The sequence below is a fragment of the Nicotiana sylvestris genome, chromosome 8 (assembly GCF_000393655.2).
Source record: "Nicotiana sylvestris chromosome 8, ASM39365v2, whole genome shotgun sequence".
NCBI classification, from domain to species: Eukaryota; Viridiplantae; Streptophyta; class Magnoliopsida; order Solanales; family Solanaceae; genus Nicotiana; species Nicotiana sylvestris.
The window spans coordinates 56993157-57012461 of record NC_091064.1 but is presented as its reverse complement, the minus strand read 5'-3'; positions in this window follow the sequence as shown (position 1 = coordinate 57012461).

Genomic DNA, 19305 nt, shown 5'->3' with positions numbered 1-19305 from the left:
TCACAAAGACAAAATTCTAGCATGTTCCCAGAATCCAGAATGAGTTCGTCGATGCATTGGCTACCCTGTCATCTATGATACAGTATCTGGAAAAGAATTTCATTGATCCCATTCCAGTAAAGATCCATGATCAGTCAGCTTATTGTGCCCATGTTGAAGAAGAAGCAAACGGAAAGCCTTGGTTTCATGACATCAAGGAATATTTGGGAAAAGGAGAGTAACCAGAGCTTGCGAACCTACTCAGAAATGCACACTTTGGAGGTTGTCCAATAATTTCTTTCACAACGGAGGAATCCTGTATAGGAGGACTCCTGATCGATTATTAAGGTGTGTTGATGCAAAGTAAGCATCCAGGCTACTAGAGGAAGTTCACGCTGGGACCTGCGGTCCACATATGAACAGTTTTGTCTTAGCCAAGAAGATACTCCGAGCTGGTTACTTTTGGATGACTATGGAATCAGACTGCATCTAGTATGTCCGGAAATACCACCGCTGTCAGATACATGCAGACATGATAAAGGTGCCTCCAAATGAGCTTAATGCAACAAGCTCACCATGGCCATTCGCCGCCTGGGCAATGGATGTCATTGGACCAATTGAGCCTACTGCATCCAACAGACACAGGTTTATCTTAGTAGCAATCGACTATTTCACCAAATGGGTCGAAGCAGCATCTTACAAAGCAGTGACTAAGAAAGTCATGGCAGACTTTGTCCGCGACTGCATTGTTTGTCGATTCGGAATTCCAGAGTCAGTCATTACTAATAATGGCTCCAACCTCAACAGCGACATGATGAAAGCTATGTGTGAAACCTTCAAGATCAAACACAAGAATTCCACAGCCTATAAGCCTCAAATGAATGTAAATGTAGAAGCCTCCAACAAGAATATCAAGAAGATATTGAGGAAAATGATAGAGAAGCATAAACAGTGGAATGAGAAGTTATTATTTGCTCTATCGGGGTATCGCACCACAGTCCGCACATCAACCGGGGAAATCCCCTATATACTGGTTTATGGTACAGAGGAAGTCATTCCCGCTGAGGTAGAAATTCCTTCCCTAAGGATCATACATGAAGCTCTGCTCGACAATGCAGAGTGGGTGAAAAGTCATTATGAGCAACCAACCCTTATAGACGGAAAGAGAATGAATGCAGTTTGCCATGGTCAACTCTATCAAAACAGAATGTCCAGAGCTTTCAACAAAAGAGTCAAGCCGAGACAGTTCACACCAGGACAGCTGGTGTTGAAGAAAATTTTTCCGCATCAGGATGAAGCCCAAGGGAAATTCTCTCCCAACTGGCAGGGTCCATTCATGGTTCACCGGGTTTTGACATGAGGAGACCTCATACTTGCAGAAATGGACAGAGAAGTCTAGCCAAAACCAATCAACTCAGATGCAGTCAAAGGCTACTATGTGTAATCCTTATGCTTCCCTTATATGATGTAATTTGAACTACGCCTGACCTGATTCTCGTTTAATAGGGGATACGTAGGCAGCCCTATTGGTTCGGTCATAATTCAATAAAATTTTCATTTTCCCCGCAATTGGAAACTAGGGCAGAATTTTTAGGAGGACCCTCAAAACTCCGAAGTAATTTCAGCCAATAATCGCAAGAAATGGCCAAAAACATCAACCCAGTAAACTGGGGTAGAATTTTAAGGAGGACCCTTCAAATTTTGTAGCAAGAGAGGTTGCAATTTCCTGAATCGGGTCACAGTCGTCGGTTCATCTAAAAAGTTATTCTTAATTATATACTTACGTCACATTTTTTTACTAAATCATGTATATTTATTACTGAAATTGCCTTGTTTAGCAACGCTACCCCAATAATACAAACAGTATCACCAGATCAAAGTCGAGCAGGTCAAGCAGAGCCAGCGGGGATACGAACTAACCACCCCATTTACAAAACTCATGATTTTTCTTTGGATGCAACCATTTGTATTGCGAAATCATCAAACATACTATACACTCACGAGACGAACATTGTTCAGGAATACAACTCTCAGAACCATTGCACTTATCCACATTTGATATACATACACACCAGTGACATTCCGTGTGTCGCAATGTCCCCAATAGTCACAATATCACAACCTGCTATCAGCTAAGAAAGCTCTATTACCACTTGTCATTTTAGTTATTGCATAAGGCTACCATTCTGTCTTCCGAGACTAAATGATGTCTCCATCTGCATTTCTTCACTACATAAGGCTACCATTCTTTCTTCCGAGACTAAATGTTGTCTCCATCTGTATTTCTACACTGCATAAGGCTACCATTCTGCCTTCTGTGACTAAACGTCGTCTCCATCTGAATTTTTGCATTGCATAAGGCTACCATTCTTCTTTCCGAGGTTAAGCCCTACCTCCATCTGCATCTATATGGTTGAAAGATCGTCGCATACTGCATTTGCATAGCTGAAAGATCGCCTCCGCACGGCTGAAAGATTGTCTCATACTACATTTCATGGGCTGAAAGATCGCCACATACTGCATCTCACAGGCTGAAAGATCGCCAAATTATCCAAAGGCGTCATCGTTCGGAGGCACCATTTTCACAGTCCAAGAACACCATGTCATGGCCCGAGGATCCCATTTTAATCTTTTGCATATCATTATTCAAAGGCGTCATGGTTTAGAGACACCATCCTCATAGCCCGAGAGCATTATTTTATGGCATGCGAATCCCTATTGCATACTTTATGGCCTAGGACATCATGGTCTAAAGAACGTCAACCTAACCATCCAAAGACAACATTCATGGTCCGATAGGAACTTGCATCATGTTTAAATTCATGCACAGTATACGTCTGTATTGTTTCTAATTGTAGGTACACCGACAAGCAATGCCCATCCCGGCAGGAGCAAGCCCGCTCCAGCTCCCGTAACCATATCAAACCTTAACCGTTCTCGCAAGCCGCCCACTCACCCCATCTTGGGTATTGCGTCCATTCTTGAAGAGTCTCCATCGGCATACTCCGCCAACAGATCTTGAACTACATATGGCCTAATTCCTGTAAAACCAGGGATATGTAGACAGCTTAGAAGCTAGGGCGCAGCTACTCCGGCATTCTTGACCTTTCTCCGGCCAGCCATGGCCACTCGAGTCAGATCCTTGACTCTCCGGGTTAGATAAGTAAATTTCAGGACCTTTCTCACCTTTTCTAGGTTTTCTGAAACCCTAATCTCTAAGATCTTTTCGGTTTCTTTCACCTCTACCTTAGATCTGTGCTTACCTTGGAATTTTAAGCATTTTCTCAAAGTTTCTTTAACTTTGCTCTCAAAACGACTCTTTATATTTTCCGATTAGGGTTCTTCTTTTAAGTTATTTCAAAATCTATTCTCTGGTTTTAACGTGTTTCTGATCTTGCTATGTTTTGCTCATGTTGTTCTTCTATCTGAGTTAGCATGTTTAAAAAATCCTAATTTCTTTTGGCTGTTTGTTAGATGAGTGCTTATCTGGTTAAGTTTTTGTTCGATTTATTTGTTTATTATCTTTGAAGCTTGACCATTTTTGTAAAAAAACGCTATGTCTTGGGTCTGAAACTGTTCGTTTGAATACCTGACTCGATTTGAAGTTCCTTGTTTCAGAATCTCTTTTTCTTGATGTGATTCCTCTAATTCTGGGTTTTATTATCTTTAAAACTCGACTATGCTTGAAATCCTAACTTTTCAAAAGGTTTTCTCGTCTGCTACTATGAGACCTTTGCATGTTTCTGATTCTTTATTTTCTCCATTGTTGACTCAATGTGACTTGACCTACTTGATTACTATGCTTCGAATGTTTGCTTTAATACTGAACCTTATGCCTATTTCTGTATGATGTTTCTTTTGCCAATGGGTTTGGCCTCGCATGTCTGGTGTCTCTACTCACTCTGTTTAAATACTAAAGTGCAGAAGCATGTTACTTCCTTGATTGATATTGATCTTGTGACTGATTTCAGAACTTTTCTTTTATGATCTCTAATTTCACTCGCCTATTTAAAGTTAATTGATTCTTTTCCTTTATTATGATATTTTGCCTTACTGAATCCTTTCCAAAAATAAGCATATTTCTGTATTTAGACCTGATTTCTTACTTAATGCTTTTACTACCCTTTTTATGGAAATAATCAGTCTGCCTACAAACTGATTCGTCTTTTCTTATTTTTTGAATATGTTACCATCATTAAAGAAGTGATCTCTCGATTAAAGGGGAATCACTTGGTTAATTGATTCTGACTGTTGTTGTTTCAATATTTGTATTGAAACTTTACTTATTACCTTATTTCTCACATATTTTCAAAACTATAAATACCCTGCACCCCTCTTCTTTCAAAGACACGAACACTTGAGTTCAGAACACACACTTCACTCAAAACTCTCCTTTATCTGTTACTACTTGTGTTGCTACCTTACCTAGCTGGCTGAAAGCCAAGGCTAGGTTGTGGGGAAATTTGCGTACATTCTTTTAGCATTTGCTTCTTTACTGGTATGTTCTAATTAATCTTCAGCATCAACGACAACATGTTTCTTTACTATTTCTTGCACTCTTGCCTGTTTCCTACTTGTGTTTAATCGAGTTACATTATTAAGCATGCTGTAATATGCCCTTTTCCCTTCTGAATTAATGTTTTTCCTTATGTATGAATTTTGTCAGTCACTTATTATGACTTATGAATCCCAAACCCCCATATCCCCTGTGTGTTTGTATTCTTTGTTTGGTTTAAGGTCACGTCAGCATTAGACATTGTTGTGCATGACCCAAACCTGACCCTCCCTGGGGTCATATCCTTCATATCCCCTCTATGTGTTGTATTCTCTGGCTGGTTTAAGGGCATGCCAGCATCATCTATTATTGTGCATGTCCAAAACCTGACCCTCTCATAGGGTCATATTTTCCTTGTAATGAACTCCCAAACCCCTAACCCCTTTGTATCAAAATGATGATTTTGTAGTGTTAACTTTATTACTACTGTTTTCAAATTACCCTTACCCCTTACTATTCTCAACCCAGTTTTAAACAACTCTCTACTCATGCACTACCACTATACTCTTAGACTTAGGTTCTGCCCCTCTTGTGCGAGCCTTGCCTTGGGACCCATGAGCTCCCTCTAAACTAGGACACATAAGGGTTGGCCCTTCCACACTGCACTCATTCTTGTCTGGTTATGCAAACTTGGGTGTAAGCACTATCCGGGGTCCCATGAGATCCTTAGGGAACTTTGACACACCTAGGTTTGAGAAAGGCTTTGAAACAAATGGAATTTGAGGTGGTTTATTCCATAACTCAGAGAGGAAGTCAAGAATCAGGCTTCCTCTGGTTGTAACGTTTTTTTCTTTTTACACTTTTCTAAAGTAATTCATTATTCAGTTTGTAATAATTTGTAATAAATGTTGGGGTTTGGCTAGTGAAAAGGGCTGGGTAATTGTGCATGCTTAAGGGTAGATATCATGCCAATAGGACCTAAAATTTTGCATATTTAACTCTGCAATTTAGATATCATGCCTATAAGATCTGTTTTTACTAAAATTCTGCATGTTCTACATCTAGAGAATATGCCTATAGGACCTAAAGTCTGCATGTTTAACTCTTCATTTAGAGAACCTGTCTATAGGACTCGTTTAAATTCTGCATGCTTAACTCTACATTTAGAGAACCTGTCTAAAGGACATGTCTTAGATTCTACATTACCACACTTAGACACCATGTTCTTAGGATCTAACTAGTTATCATCTAGCATCATGTCCAGTAGTTTAAAATCAGTACCCTTTTATAGAAATCATGCCTATAGGAATTGCAAGTAAATTCTGCCTGCTTCATTACACGTTCAACTAGATATCATGTTTATAGGAATTAAATCAGCATTAATAGATATCATGCCTACAGGATCTGAAACCAGTCTAGTTTAAAATTAGCCTAATTCAAATTGTTCTCAACTAGTTTTTAAACAACTCTCTCACCTTTTGTTAATATGGTTTAGAAAGCATTCCTGTATGATCTCAAATCGTTTGTTTTAAAATGGTTAATGCTTTGCCACATTCGGAATCAGTAATAGATATCATATTTATAGGATCTCACCCAAACACTTAGGCAAGCCTTAGGTGATAACAACAATAAAACTTAATCCGCCTTTGTTACTTGGTAATTGCTACAACCAGCAGGCAGCTCTGATTCAGACTTTTTATCTGAGTTATGTAATACACTGGTCTGCTTCAACAATTAAAAATCCCCTCGCCTTTAATATTTTTAAATTCAGACCCTAAATGTATGTTTAAGTCATGTTATTTATGTGTTTTGCTTGAGGAGGTATACATGAGCCTTTTATTTGTTTACATGCTTCCCCTAATGTGTAGTACTATGTGTTTTTTGTATGTCGCCTTAGATTTTTCACCTTTTGAAATCTAAAGTCAGCCTAATATCCCTCCCTTTTAGGAATAGTAGTCTTAAGTTCCTCCGGGACTGATAGGAATGGGACGGGTAATAGCATGCTATAGTGGTCAAGATTAATTCGCATTTTAATATCTTAATGTGGTGGGGAGGGTAGATATGGATATGATGACTGGTGCGCTAATACCCCGTCCCTCTTCTGAGGAGTGTCATATCGGGTATTGCATTGACGTGATCCATACTATAAATAAACCTAGGACCCCCCATTTCTCTTTTATATATTTTCAAGTATTTGTAGAACTATAACTCTCTCTTTTCGAAATTGAATTCTAACTGTTTTCAAACTCTTATGTGTTTAAATCCCCTACTATTTCAGCCTATACCTATTTGTTTTCTAAATTGAACAAATTTACAAAAAATTGTCTGGCCGGGAACCACACTAGTGGATCCTGAGAGGTGCCTAACACCTTCCCTGTAGGATAATTTCAAGCCCTTACCCAATCTCTGGTTATCAAACAAACTTAGAAGTGACCCCTATAGGTGTCCTAATGCACCTTAAATCATTAGGTGGCGACTCTTCAAATGCAAAACCTAGTTCCCAAAAGGAATGAGTTGTCCTATACCCAAAAAATGTCATAAACCTGATCTCCCGATGCAAAGAGGGAAAAAGGGGGAGTGACAAGGTATATTTTTCCTATTGGCGAGAGGAGCATGGGATGTATAGCGATTTTCTTCTAGATGGGATCAATGGGAAATTCTTGGCTAGTGGAGTACATAGTTGCTTGTGGCTCAGAAGGGATATGAAGTTCTCATGGTTATCCTAGGATGGTACTGTTTATGCGGTATATTGTGTAGGATTGAGATTTGCATGTGTAAGGATATGGTTCAGATTTGAAAGGAAGGTCACAAATTCTTAGATAGCATGGGCAGCTACAGGTGACTAGATAAATGAGATCACTGATTGGTGTGGCTTGATTAGGGTATAACATTTCAAAAAAGGGCGATGTTTTTGAGTTACGAATGCTTTATTGGTATTGCGGCACTATCTTGTCTGATCGGCGGATGATATTTGAGTTTTCTTAGTGGCTCAGAAGAATTATAGGTGTACCTCTCATGAGATGATTGAGTACTAGAGGTATGTTATATATGCAAGCGGAGGAATTAGGATTAAATATGGTAATTCGTGCGCTTTATGGACTTGGATACTAGAAGTTCTCATATACAGGTTGGCTCGTGGTTGTGGACGGCAAAGATGTAGGTAAGTTAGTCAGATGATAGTATGCGCTATGATTCAGTCATTGTGAACCTTCGGAGGATTATTTATCTGTTGTGAGTAACTAGAGTTGATGTGTGGTTCATTGGTAGAAATATATGGATATGTGTTCGGCATCAAGACGGTTTTGTGGACTTCGAGATGCTATTGGTGAGGGATATATTGATTCGGTTGCTATTGAGCTATTAGTAATTAGGGGGATCTATGAGTTACCTTTCTGTGTTGCGGGCTATTAGGATTTGTTGGTTATAGGCACATGTGGTGTGGTGTTAATAGGGCCTCTCAATGGAATTCGAGCGAGAAGAGTATTGGGTATTTCTCAGTGGATGGCATATCAGTTATGTCCTTTCGAGTTGCGTGGTGTTATGTAATTGCTTCGCGGTGGTTATGATGATCATTTTGGCTTTAGACATCATATTGCGCGAGGTTATCGATTTTGAGCATAGTGACTTAAGGTGTTTCATGCGGACCAGTGTTTGGATGAGGTCGCGCATTGGAGCGAAGCTATGTCGAGGTATGATCCTGCGGGTTAGATTCGTGTGTTTTATTTCTACAATGTGTGACGGGTTCTCAGCCTTGTGTTGTAGTGGTACTGGTGAGCTTGCGGTACAGCTCTTTCATTTGAATCATTTTCATGATCTGGGTATGTTCAGATTATTGCTTATTGGTGCGCGGGTTGCACAAGTTGTGACTTTAGCCTGTATTGATGTGTCATTTCACCAGAGTAATTGTGTTGGATTAGATGAGATCCTTGGGGTCTTTAATGAATACAAACGGATTTGATTTCAACATGTTGGAAGGATAATATCGAGGTTCAGCTCAGGAATTTGCGATGGTCTTTGCCAAAGGAGAAGTGGCTTCATGAACGGTTGATCTGGGAAATGGTTATGGCTTACTGCATGTTTCATTTATCATTGGCAGTATATGAAAGTGTTGGAATGAGACTTTAGTTGAGAAGAGGTTCTCTATCGATATTCAGTTGTTGTGTGCAATTGTTGTGATTAGAAGTTATCGCTACAAGTGTTTAAGTTATGGGGTATGTCATGTAATTGCACCTGATGGTTACAGGTATGGGTTATTACAGCTTGTTTGGGCCTATTTGGAGTATAGATGTGAGATTTTGATCTTGTGGATAATTTCGGGTGGAAATGCGGTTCTAAGGTTTATGGGGTAGGATGGATTGTGGAATTTCAGCTATGTTGTGTTATCGGACATATATGAGATAGGGTGACGTGGGATCACCCCTGGGTATATGCATGGTAAGGTTATTCAGCGATTGGTTGGCTTTTGGAACAACTCTAGGCACGTTCGAGGACGAACGTATATTTAAGTGGGGGAGGATGTAATGGCCCGATCGGTCATTTTGATCTTTTGCACATTGCTCGCCAGTTCCCAGGCATGACTTGCCCCGTGTGATGTATTATGACTTATGTAAATAGTTGGTTTTGGTTTTCAGGGTAATCGGAATGAATTTGGAAGAACAATTCTTAATTTGAAGCTTGAAATTTGAAAGGTTTGGCCAAGATTTGACTTGTTTTTATATGATCTCGGATCGGAATTTTTATGACTTGGTTAGATCCATTTGGTGATTTGAGACTTAGGAGCGTGATCGGAATGCATTTTGGAAGTCCGTGGAAGGTTTAGGCTTGAATTGGCGAAATTGAGATTTTGGCGTTTTTCGGTTGATATGTCAGTTTTTGATATAGGGGTTGGAATGAAATTCCGGAAGTTGCAGCAGCTCTGTTGTATCATTTGTTACGTGTATTCAAAATTTCAGGTCATTCGGATATGGTTTGGTTGAGTTTTTTATCAAAAGCGTAATTTGGAAGTTCTTGAAATTCTTAGGCTTGAATCCAATGTGATTTGGTGTTTTGATGTTGTTTTGAGCATTCCGAAGGTTGGAACAAGTTTGAATGAGGTTATGGGATATGTTGGCATGTTTAGTTGAGGTCCCAAGGGCCTCGGGTGAGTTTCAGGTGGTCAATCGGACCATTTCATATTGTTTGGAATTGTAGAAAATTGCTGATCTGTGTTGTACAGAAATGGCCTTTGCGTTCGCGGGTAGGCCGTCGCGTTCGCGAAGGGTTAGCTGGTGAAGGCTGGAATTTTAGCCTTCGCGTTCACGAGGCAGGCTCCGCGTTCGCGAAGGGCTGTGTGATTGGTCATCGCGTTCGCGTGAAGTGGACCGCGTTCGCGTCAGAGGAATTGGGCAGCTGAGCTTCAGGGTGTTTATTCATCGAGTTCGTGAGAGAGGCTACGCGATTGCGAAGGGTTAGTCTGAGGAAGCATTGCGTTCGCAAGTGGCAAGACGCGATCGCGAAGAAGGATTTTTTGGTCAAAGCTGGATTGTACTTCGCGAACGCGAGGCTTTGACCGCGTTCGCGAATAAGGTTTTTGATGTCTGGGCAGAATGTTTAAATAGCCATTGTCCACGATTTTGGGGCTAACTTTCACCATTTTTGGGCGATTTTGGAGCTTTTTGAGAGGATTTGAAGAGGAATTCAAGAGATAACACCTGGAGGTAAGATTTTTAAACTCAATACTCGATCTTATGTTGATTCTTACTTGTTTAATCATGAAAAAATGTGGAAATTAAAGCCTAAAATTGGGGAATTAGGGCTTGGATTTGGATAGTGTAAATTGGAAATTTAAAGGGGCAATTGAGGTCCGATTTTGATGTTCTTGGTATGTATAGACTCTTGAAAGAATGAGGATTCTATTAATGTGACTTTTATCGGATTCTAAGATGTGGGCCCGCGGGCCGGGTTTGAGCAATTTCGGGATATTTGATGTAAATTGGATATTTTCGAGTAGGCTTTGTTCCCTTAGCATATTTTAATAGTTATGCACTGATTGTGGCTAGATTTGGAGCATACAGAGTTCATTCGTGAGGGCAAAGGCATCGCGGGCTAGAGTTTGGACCAGATCGAGGTAAGTAATGATTGTAAATACTGTCCTGAGGGTTTGAAACCCTAGATTTCACATCATTGTGCTACTTTGAGGTGACGCACATGCTAGATGACGAGCGTGGAGTCGTGCACCGTTGGGGATTGTGACTTGGTCCATACCGTACGACTGTTAAGTCGTGTATTTGATTTGAAATCTTATGATATTCCATATTTTAGAGATTGATATTATATTTTGGGTTGTATGCCATGTTTGGGGCCTTGTGCGACCTGTTGAGACCCTTAGGGGAACTTTTACTATTTTTTCCTCACTCTATTTGTTTTGAAAGCATATCATCAGTCATGTTTACCTGTTTATTGTTTAAATCTGGTTTTATCACTTTACTTCTTAAAATATGAAAACTGTTTGGGCTGAGTTCCCTGTTTTACTGATGGTCCGAGTGAACGTGAGGTTAATGACTGAGAAAGGCCGAGGGCCTGGTTGTGAGGATTATACATTTATGGATCGGGCTGCACGCCACAACAATATATATATATATATATATATATATATATATATATATATATATATATATATGTATATGTATATAGATCGGGCTGCACGCCGCAGCGATATGTTGGATCGGGCTGCACGCCGTAGCATTATATGGATTGGGTTGTACGCCGCAGCGGTTACTATATGGTACCCATTGAGTGTGAGGGCTGAGTGTGAGCGCTGACCGGTAAGAGTTGAGTCATTAGTGACTGAGAGGCTTGCCCGAGGGGCTATAGATATACATGTAAATGAGTGATGCTTTGCCTGAGGGGCCTGTTTATTAGCTTACTGTTTTCCACTCCTCCTTAAAGTGAGTTCCTATCGAATATGTTGATTTAATTACTGCTTTCACTCATCTTTAGACCGAGCTTCTATTGAAAATGTTGAACAAATTCTTTAAGCAACTTTCATTTAAACTGAAGTTTTTAAGTTATGAAATGGTTATGAATTTCTGTTTTGCCGAGGGGCTGTATATGAACTATGCTTTGCCTGAGGGGCCGATTATGATTTTTATCACTTTCACTATGTATATATTTCATTAAACCTATATTGGAAAGTTTAGAAAGATAATTTTAAAGGATTTTATTGAAATTAGGAGTTTAACGAAATGATTTGAATGGTATCCAAATTTGGGAATATGTTGTAATCACTGTGGTGCTATGACGTGGCTGACGTATTTTCTTACTGCTCAGTATTTATTTTCTCTTATTACTTACTAGGTTGGAGTACTCACATTACTCCCTGCACCTCGTGTCCAGATTCAGGTATTTCGAAACTCGGTAGTAGGTGTTGATTGCTCAGAGGCAGAGTCATCACAGTTAGCAAGGTGGTTGCACGACATTCGCAACACTGCTTTCCTTCCTCTCGTTTTCATTACTGTATTTAGTACTTTTTTTTTACTCTTGTTGAATTCAGACCTTGGTAGATGCTCATGACTAGTGACACCCCAATGTCGGGCTTGTATAATTATTCCGCACTTTTCTTTTAAGTTTCATTATGAGATTGTTGGTTTATAAATGGTATAAAAACAACTTTTATTGGAAAATGATTGATTCGGTAGTTGTGTCGGCTGGCCTAGTTTCACGATAGGCGCTATCACGACCAGGTAGGTTTTTGGGTCGTAACAATACCCAATTTTGTTGAAGCACCTGTCTTCAACTCCCAACTTTTTTAAACCTCTCTTCAACTTTTAGAGAAGAGTTTCTTCCTCTTGTGCCATATTTGTTTGCACCTCTTTAAAATTGCTTTTTTTTTTCTTGAATCTGTTTTGAAATGTTTCATCGAATAGTCTAATTCTGTTGACAACTATCTATAATTTTTCTAACATATTTTTTTGGCCAGACGGACGGCATAAAATGCCTAGCACCGCCCATCGGTAGTGGAAACTACTTGATTCTCTTCCAAGATCGTAGAAGCTCTGATACCAATTTGATGAAAAAATATTTTATTATAAATCTCACTGAAGAATCTCTTATAATTATTTATTTCCTCTAGTTATTAAATAAGCTATCAATACCCATATTTATAATAGCATGAAACCTATTTCAACTAGAAGTAAGAAAGGATATTTCTATATTTATTCTAACTACAAATCGTATATAGATATGAATTAAATAAACCAAATCCTAAATAATTTTGGTATCTTACTACAACTTTAAATTAGTTTTCCAACACTCAATGTAACAAACAAAACAATCATTTAAAATGCGTCAATAATATTACTACCCACTTCATTCTTGATATACTTTATGGATGAGCATACTCTTTCCATAGGTAAAATCAAATTAAATTGAATTGCAGAAGTAATCAACCAACTACATCGAGCTCCTTTGTGCTTTCTTATATTTTCGATTTAGCTTTGGAAATTAATTATCATTATTTATTTAATACTAATTTTCAATGCAATTAAATTTATAAATGATAATGCATTCACATAATTTGTTTAACGCTTTTCAGTTGAACATTCCAAAAGAGCAGCAAAAGTAACATCATGAAATTTAAAGGGAAAAGAAAGTTGAAATATCTTATAAGCCAATCACAAATAGTCTATGTTGATTCAAGTCACCAAAAGGAGAAGAAAGAAGCTTGATGCATATTTAATGGTATTAATAAATAAATGGAGGGCAAGAAGGGTTTATCATAGATGTTGACCTGTTTGGAGAAAGAAGTTTGGTCTGAAAATTGGACCAAGGGTTCAAATTTGGTGTGCCTAAAATATGTTCTATCATGGAGAGAGAAGTAAAGGATTTTAATTAGAACAAAAAGGAAGGTGGGGCCTTAGAGAGGTTTGGCGGGGAAGCTACTGAAAACAAAATTAAAAAATGGAAAACATAAGGTTCAGGGGATTCAAACTCAAATCATCAAGCACAAGATCATCTGCTCAAACCAGTGCCCCGATGTAGTATTTGTGTTAATGCCCCCCCCCCCCAAAATATGTAACCTTCACAGTATCTTCGAGGTATATACACAATACTATATAAAATTTTCGAGGTTAAAGGTGCCTGTGACCTCTCTAAGCACAACGTAAGTCTGCCTTTGTCTACAATTAATAGTAGAATGCAAACATTTTATTCTTTTTCCACAAATGAAGAAATTAAGTGAAAAATAAAAGTATAACTATTTACCATTTTGGTGATCAAAGGAGAAGCATATCATAGAGAAATAATCTTTTGGGTCCAAAAGCTAACTCATAAAATTGAGGATTGCTCAAGATCATATACCATAATTTTTACTAAGGAGTGTCAAAATTTGAATAAGTAAATCCAGAAAGAAGTCAAAGGGATTTAACATATAGTATATATATACATAATAATTTTTTTACCTATTGGAACAGTGTGTTTTTAGGCGAAGAGGTGTCAATTAATACAGTTGGAGCCGTGCCTCCGCCACTGCATATAACTACTCCAAGAAACTCATATCCCACCGATGTGGGGATTCAACAAAATGTGACTTCACACAGGAAGATGAGAGAACTCAAAACTTCTATTCGCTCATTCCTTCTTGAGTACAGTAAGTATACCAGTAATAACATTTCATTCGAAAGCCTTAACCATGCCTGGTTAAAATTGTATACGGTAAAATTATGTGTCCCCAATTTTGTGGGCCCAAAGGCTCACCACGAGGAACAGAAAGATCGCGTCAAGAAATAGACTCACTATGGATCGAGTTCGAGCCCAAAGGAATAACATGAGGCTCGAAGATTTAAGTGTTTGAGAAACATCGGGGCCTAGTGTGATCAACCCCGAGATAATGTCGTTATAAGTTTGTAACAGAATAAGCAAGATTCCTGCCACGTTCCCACGATCATAGCGTAAATTCCGAAATAAATTTGTACTAATCCGTACTAGGCGGTTAGACTACTGTCCCAATAAGATATTTTACTGTAAATAGAAATGTACCTTCTTTAGGGTTCCCTGATTATATAAAGGGACCCCAATCATTTGTAACCATTATCAATCATCGGCAAAGAATATACTCTATTGCTTTTTAGCTCATATTTCATCAGAATCATCTCTTTACTTGATTCTTCTTGCTTTACTGTTCTTAACCAACCTCAAGTCCACCTTAGCTCGCGGTCGAGACTGTATCGCATACTGATTTGATTTCATTTACTTCTTTCATTTACACGCTAGATTTCTTTGTTATTAATTAGTATTAAACTAAATCACATATCTTTAAAATCATAAATCAAGTTTAATTGTTACTCGTATTTTCGAGGTAAATAGTTTGGCGCCCACTGTGGGGATAAAGATAATAGTGATTATTTCAGTACTGATTCTGATAACACATGTTATTTTCACACTTGTTATTGTCAAGAATTTTTGTTCTCAGGTTAAAAAATGTCAAACTTGCAAAATACACCCATACACGGCGATGAGGGTCTTGGATTCCATGGGGAATACAACAATGTAGGGGTCGGTGTACCACCAGTTAACCTTGGGGAAGTGCCAAATGTGGAACCAGTCGATGTTAGTTCACGCATTGCTTTGAACGTGGATTTAGGCGCAGTCCCTAGAGGAAGTGTACGTAGCGAAGCCCGATCTGGTGGCCAAGGAACACATGGTATAGGAGATGGGGGAGTTAGCCGCCAAGTAATATTCGAGATGCTACAAGATCAAGAGGTTGTTATCGCTCACCTTCAAAGTCAGCACAAAACTCCAACTATAGTTGAACCAGAAAACACTTGACGTACTGAGCCGATACCGGAAAGATCAGACGGTAATGGCTCGGGGACCGATCCCACGATTATGAGGATGCTCGAGGAGATCACCAAGAGAATCGAGTTCAGGGAGAAGAAGATTGAGGATAATGACCAAAAAGTGGATATTTTAAGTCCCATGTTGATCAAATACCGGGGGCACTCCCGGTCTTGAAAGGTTTGGATGCCAAAAAGTTCATACAAAAGCCATTCCCTCCGAGTGCGGCTCCGAAGCTCATTCCCAAAAAGTTTCACATGCTCGATATACCTAAATACAACCGAACAACCGATCCTAATGAACATATTACCTTATACACTTGTAAGATTAAAGGAAACGACTTGAATGATGATGAGATCGAATAAGTATTGTTGAAACATTTTGGGGAAACTTTGTCAAATGGAGCCATAATTTGGTATCACAACTTGCCCCCGAACTCTATTTATTCATTTGCTATGTTAGTAGACGCCTTCGTGAAAGCACATGTCGGGGCCATAAAGGTGGCGACAAGGAAATCAAAAGTTTTTAAGATAAGACAGAGGAATGATGAGATGCTAAGGGAGTTCTGTTTACCTCAAAAATGGTAATTATAATTAGATTTGATTTTATGGTTCTAAAAATACGTGATCTGTTTTAATACTAGTTGTTAGGTAGTAGATGCTAGGTGTGAGACTAGAAAATAAGATAAGAGCTTGAAATAGTATACTATGCAAACCGAGTGGCCGAGAGTCGGGGTCTTGAGCTAGCCTATACTAGACCTCGAGGTCGAGCTAAGGCGTTAGGTTGTGGATAGTCGATGGGGGACTAACAGTTCTAAGAACATTGATGAGGGCTCTTTATGATCAATGATGAGTAATAAATGAAGAACAATCAATAAAACATAATAAATGTAAGAAATGTAATAAATATAAGCAATAAAATCAAGGGAGAATATGTTTGAGTTAGAGAGTAGAGAATGTTCTTGTTCTTGTATTGAATATCATGTGTTCAAAAAATACCAAGGGTCCCCTTTCTATAGGAGTAGGAATCCCAACATGGTACATGTATAATTATTACAAAGGAGAGTAGCTAGTACAACTACTTAAAGGTCAGGTACGAACTTATACTATTCTTACAGGCGTTGTCAGTTCTGATCACGCGCCTTGGGAATTTTCCACTTGTCTGTGACAATAACAATCAATTTGTGTTGCCCCGAGGTCGAGCGCAGGGGAACACTCAGGGTCAAACATCGGGTTGTACCTCGAGCCTTCTGGAATACTGACCTCCATATCGATCATAAAATCGGACTCTCCGTTTTTAGCCGTGTACAGATAGTCCCCACATTTCTCAGAGTGGAAATGATAAGAAACGGTCTTGAATTCTTGCCTCTTCGATATATCCATCATGACGTCAGTTGCACCGTATCAAGCGATTGACGTAACAAAAGGGTGTCTAAAGGTCGCACTCATACAGCCTTTGAACTGATTACAGCGGTTGGCTACCATTCGGTTGGCTCCAACGTACATGATTGGCATCTATAAATACTCCTTCCTTAGCCCCTTATTTTCCACTACATCATTAAGCCTTTGAAAGAGTTCTTCTTACTTCTCTCTTGTGTTCTTCCTCTGATTACAATCTCTTCTTCCCTCTGAAACATTTTTAACAAGAATGGCGAAGACTTCCATTTCTGTCCCTCAAGAAGATGTGCCTCCCTCTTCTTCACGCTCTTCTAAGGGTAAGGCAACAGCATCCCCTCTTCTTGAGGAATGCATCCCAGGGCCCTACGAAATAACCTTTAATTTCAAGGTCGATAAGCCTTCTTCGAAGTGGGGGTGGTGCAAGTGTCCTAGTACATTAGTTTAATAGCTGACACCGAGAAGGTGAAGGCAGACTACTGCTGGGGGAATGCGGTACTGGTGGAGATCCCTTATCAGGGAGAAAACATAACGACATACAAGGCCGGCTTCCTCAGTGTGTATACCTATCCATTTACTCTTGGCACGGTCGAGCAATCCTCGCCTTTGATAGATCTTGTGATCCTCAACTTCTGCGAACGATATTGAGTGACTCTCAGCCAAATTCATTCGTCATTTGGCATATTGTTTACATGATCATGTATTTTGTGAACATGATTAAGGGGATGCCCTTCACCCTCGACTACTTAATCAGAATGTACAATCCCCAACTTCTTCGAGAGGGCCTGATTAAGCTCCGATGCTGGGCCTCGAAAGCCTTTTTTGCTTGTACTGACGAGGTTATGGACGGAGGGTGGATGAGCCATTTTGTCTGAGTTAGGACTTTGGACCTGATCCTAGCTGGGAAGATGCCATTCCTTGAAAGATGGAACAAGAAACATAAGTAGATATGTTGATTAAGTATTTTCTTCTCCTTTTGGGATTAATTTCCCCTTGAACTGACTTCCTCTACCAATGCAGCTGATGCAGTGTACCCTGACGCGGTTAGAGATATCTCAGGCTGGGTTGGTCGGCTAGATTCGTCTTGCCCGTATGTTGAGCACGTGTGGCGCGACCTGTCTAGGGCTCGATGGGAGGCCAAGAACCATGGTAAGCCCTAACTTCTGCTGCAATCGAATCTCTTAGAAGAAACAACACCGATTGCGCCTTTATTCCCCGTGCTTATATTTTGTAATTGTGCAGGTTTGGGAGAGGCCTCCATGATGAGAGAAACACTGCCTGGGGAAGCGGATACCCCGAAACCTGACAAAGAGAAGGGAAAACGAAGGGAATCGTCGACTGAGCCTCCGAAATCCAAGAAGGCTAAAGTGGAAGAACCTAAGGCTGACTTAGCAGCATTAACTCTAGTAGTCTTTGGGAGTCCCCGAGCTGAAGGCGAGGAGAAAAATGCTTCCTCGGCAGCATCCGAGGGAGGAGAAAACCTGATTGTACCTCATATTGCCGAGCCGGTGACTTCTAAATTGGAACTTGATGTTGTTATTGTCCTACCTCGGGCTGAAGAGGCCTTCGAGGATGTATCGGGCGGTGTCCCTGGGCCGGTTGACAACCAAAATATTCCTCGAGCTGAGGTGCATTTGGTAGGCGGTCTAGAGGAACCTAGCTCTGAAGCTTTTCCGAGACAAGAGACGGCCCCGATTGATCCATTCGGGGTTATTGTAGTGAGCGATTCCCCTCTGGGACCGAGATAAAGATGCATTTGAAAGGCCTTTAGCTGCACCTGAGAGAAACCCTGAGCTCGACGCCTCACTTATTTTTAGTGAGATGGATAGGCTCTTTGAGCAGGTAACTTTTTGCAAATTCTGCTTGGCGTCCCGCTCTTTCCCTTTTCTAACTTTGCTTCTTTCACGGTTCCACGCCAAGTTGCTTTATAATCAGACCGAGTCGACTCGCTACGAGGGTGAGCATAGGAAGCTCACCTCGGAAGCTGATGAGTTTAGATCTCTTTCTACCAAGAAGGGGGAGGAACTCTGTGGCCTTTGAGATCGTTTGGGGGGGCGTCCCTAGAGAGAACTCACCTCATTGAGCAGATTATGTAGTTTCTATTTATTCTTAGCTACATGCTTACCCGATTTTAGTATTTTAATACCCTTGGGCTGATCTATGCATCTTGAGAAGAAGGATGTCCTAATGCGGGAGGAACTCTGAGCCAGAGACTCTGAAATTCTCGAACTCAAACGGCACGTGAGTGAGATAGCCTTTGAGAGAGATACCCTTTAGGGGAAAGTGGTCTTAGTCGGACATCAACTTCGTGATGCGAGGGTGGAGAGTAATAAGTATAAAGAACTTCAAACTAAGTTAGTTGTTGCGTTATCGGGGATCAAGGCTGAAGTCGAGGCACTCATATCCTTGCACAAAGAGGATGTTGTTATTGCAAATGCTCATGCTAGGAAGTTGTCCGAGGGGTCCGAGCTACTATCGACCCAAGTTGTGGAACATGCCTGGTTAGAATCTCGAAGGCAAACTCGTGAAGATATACATGCATGGGGCATCGATTTTTCTATCGAGATCGAGAGGGTGAAGACCTTAGAAAAGGAAGTTGCGGCCTTGCTTCCCGTTGAAGGTGAG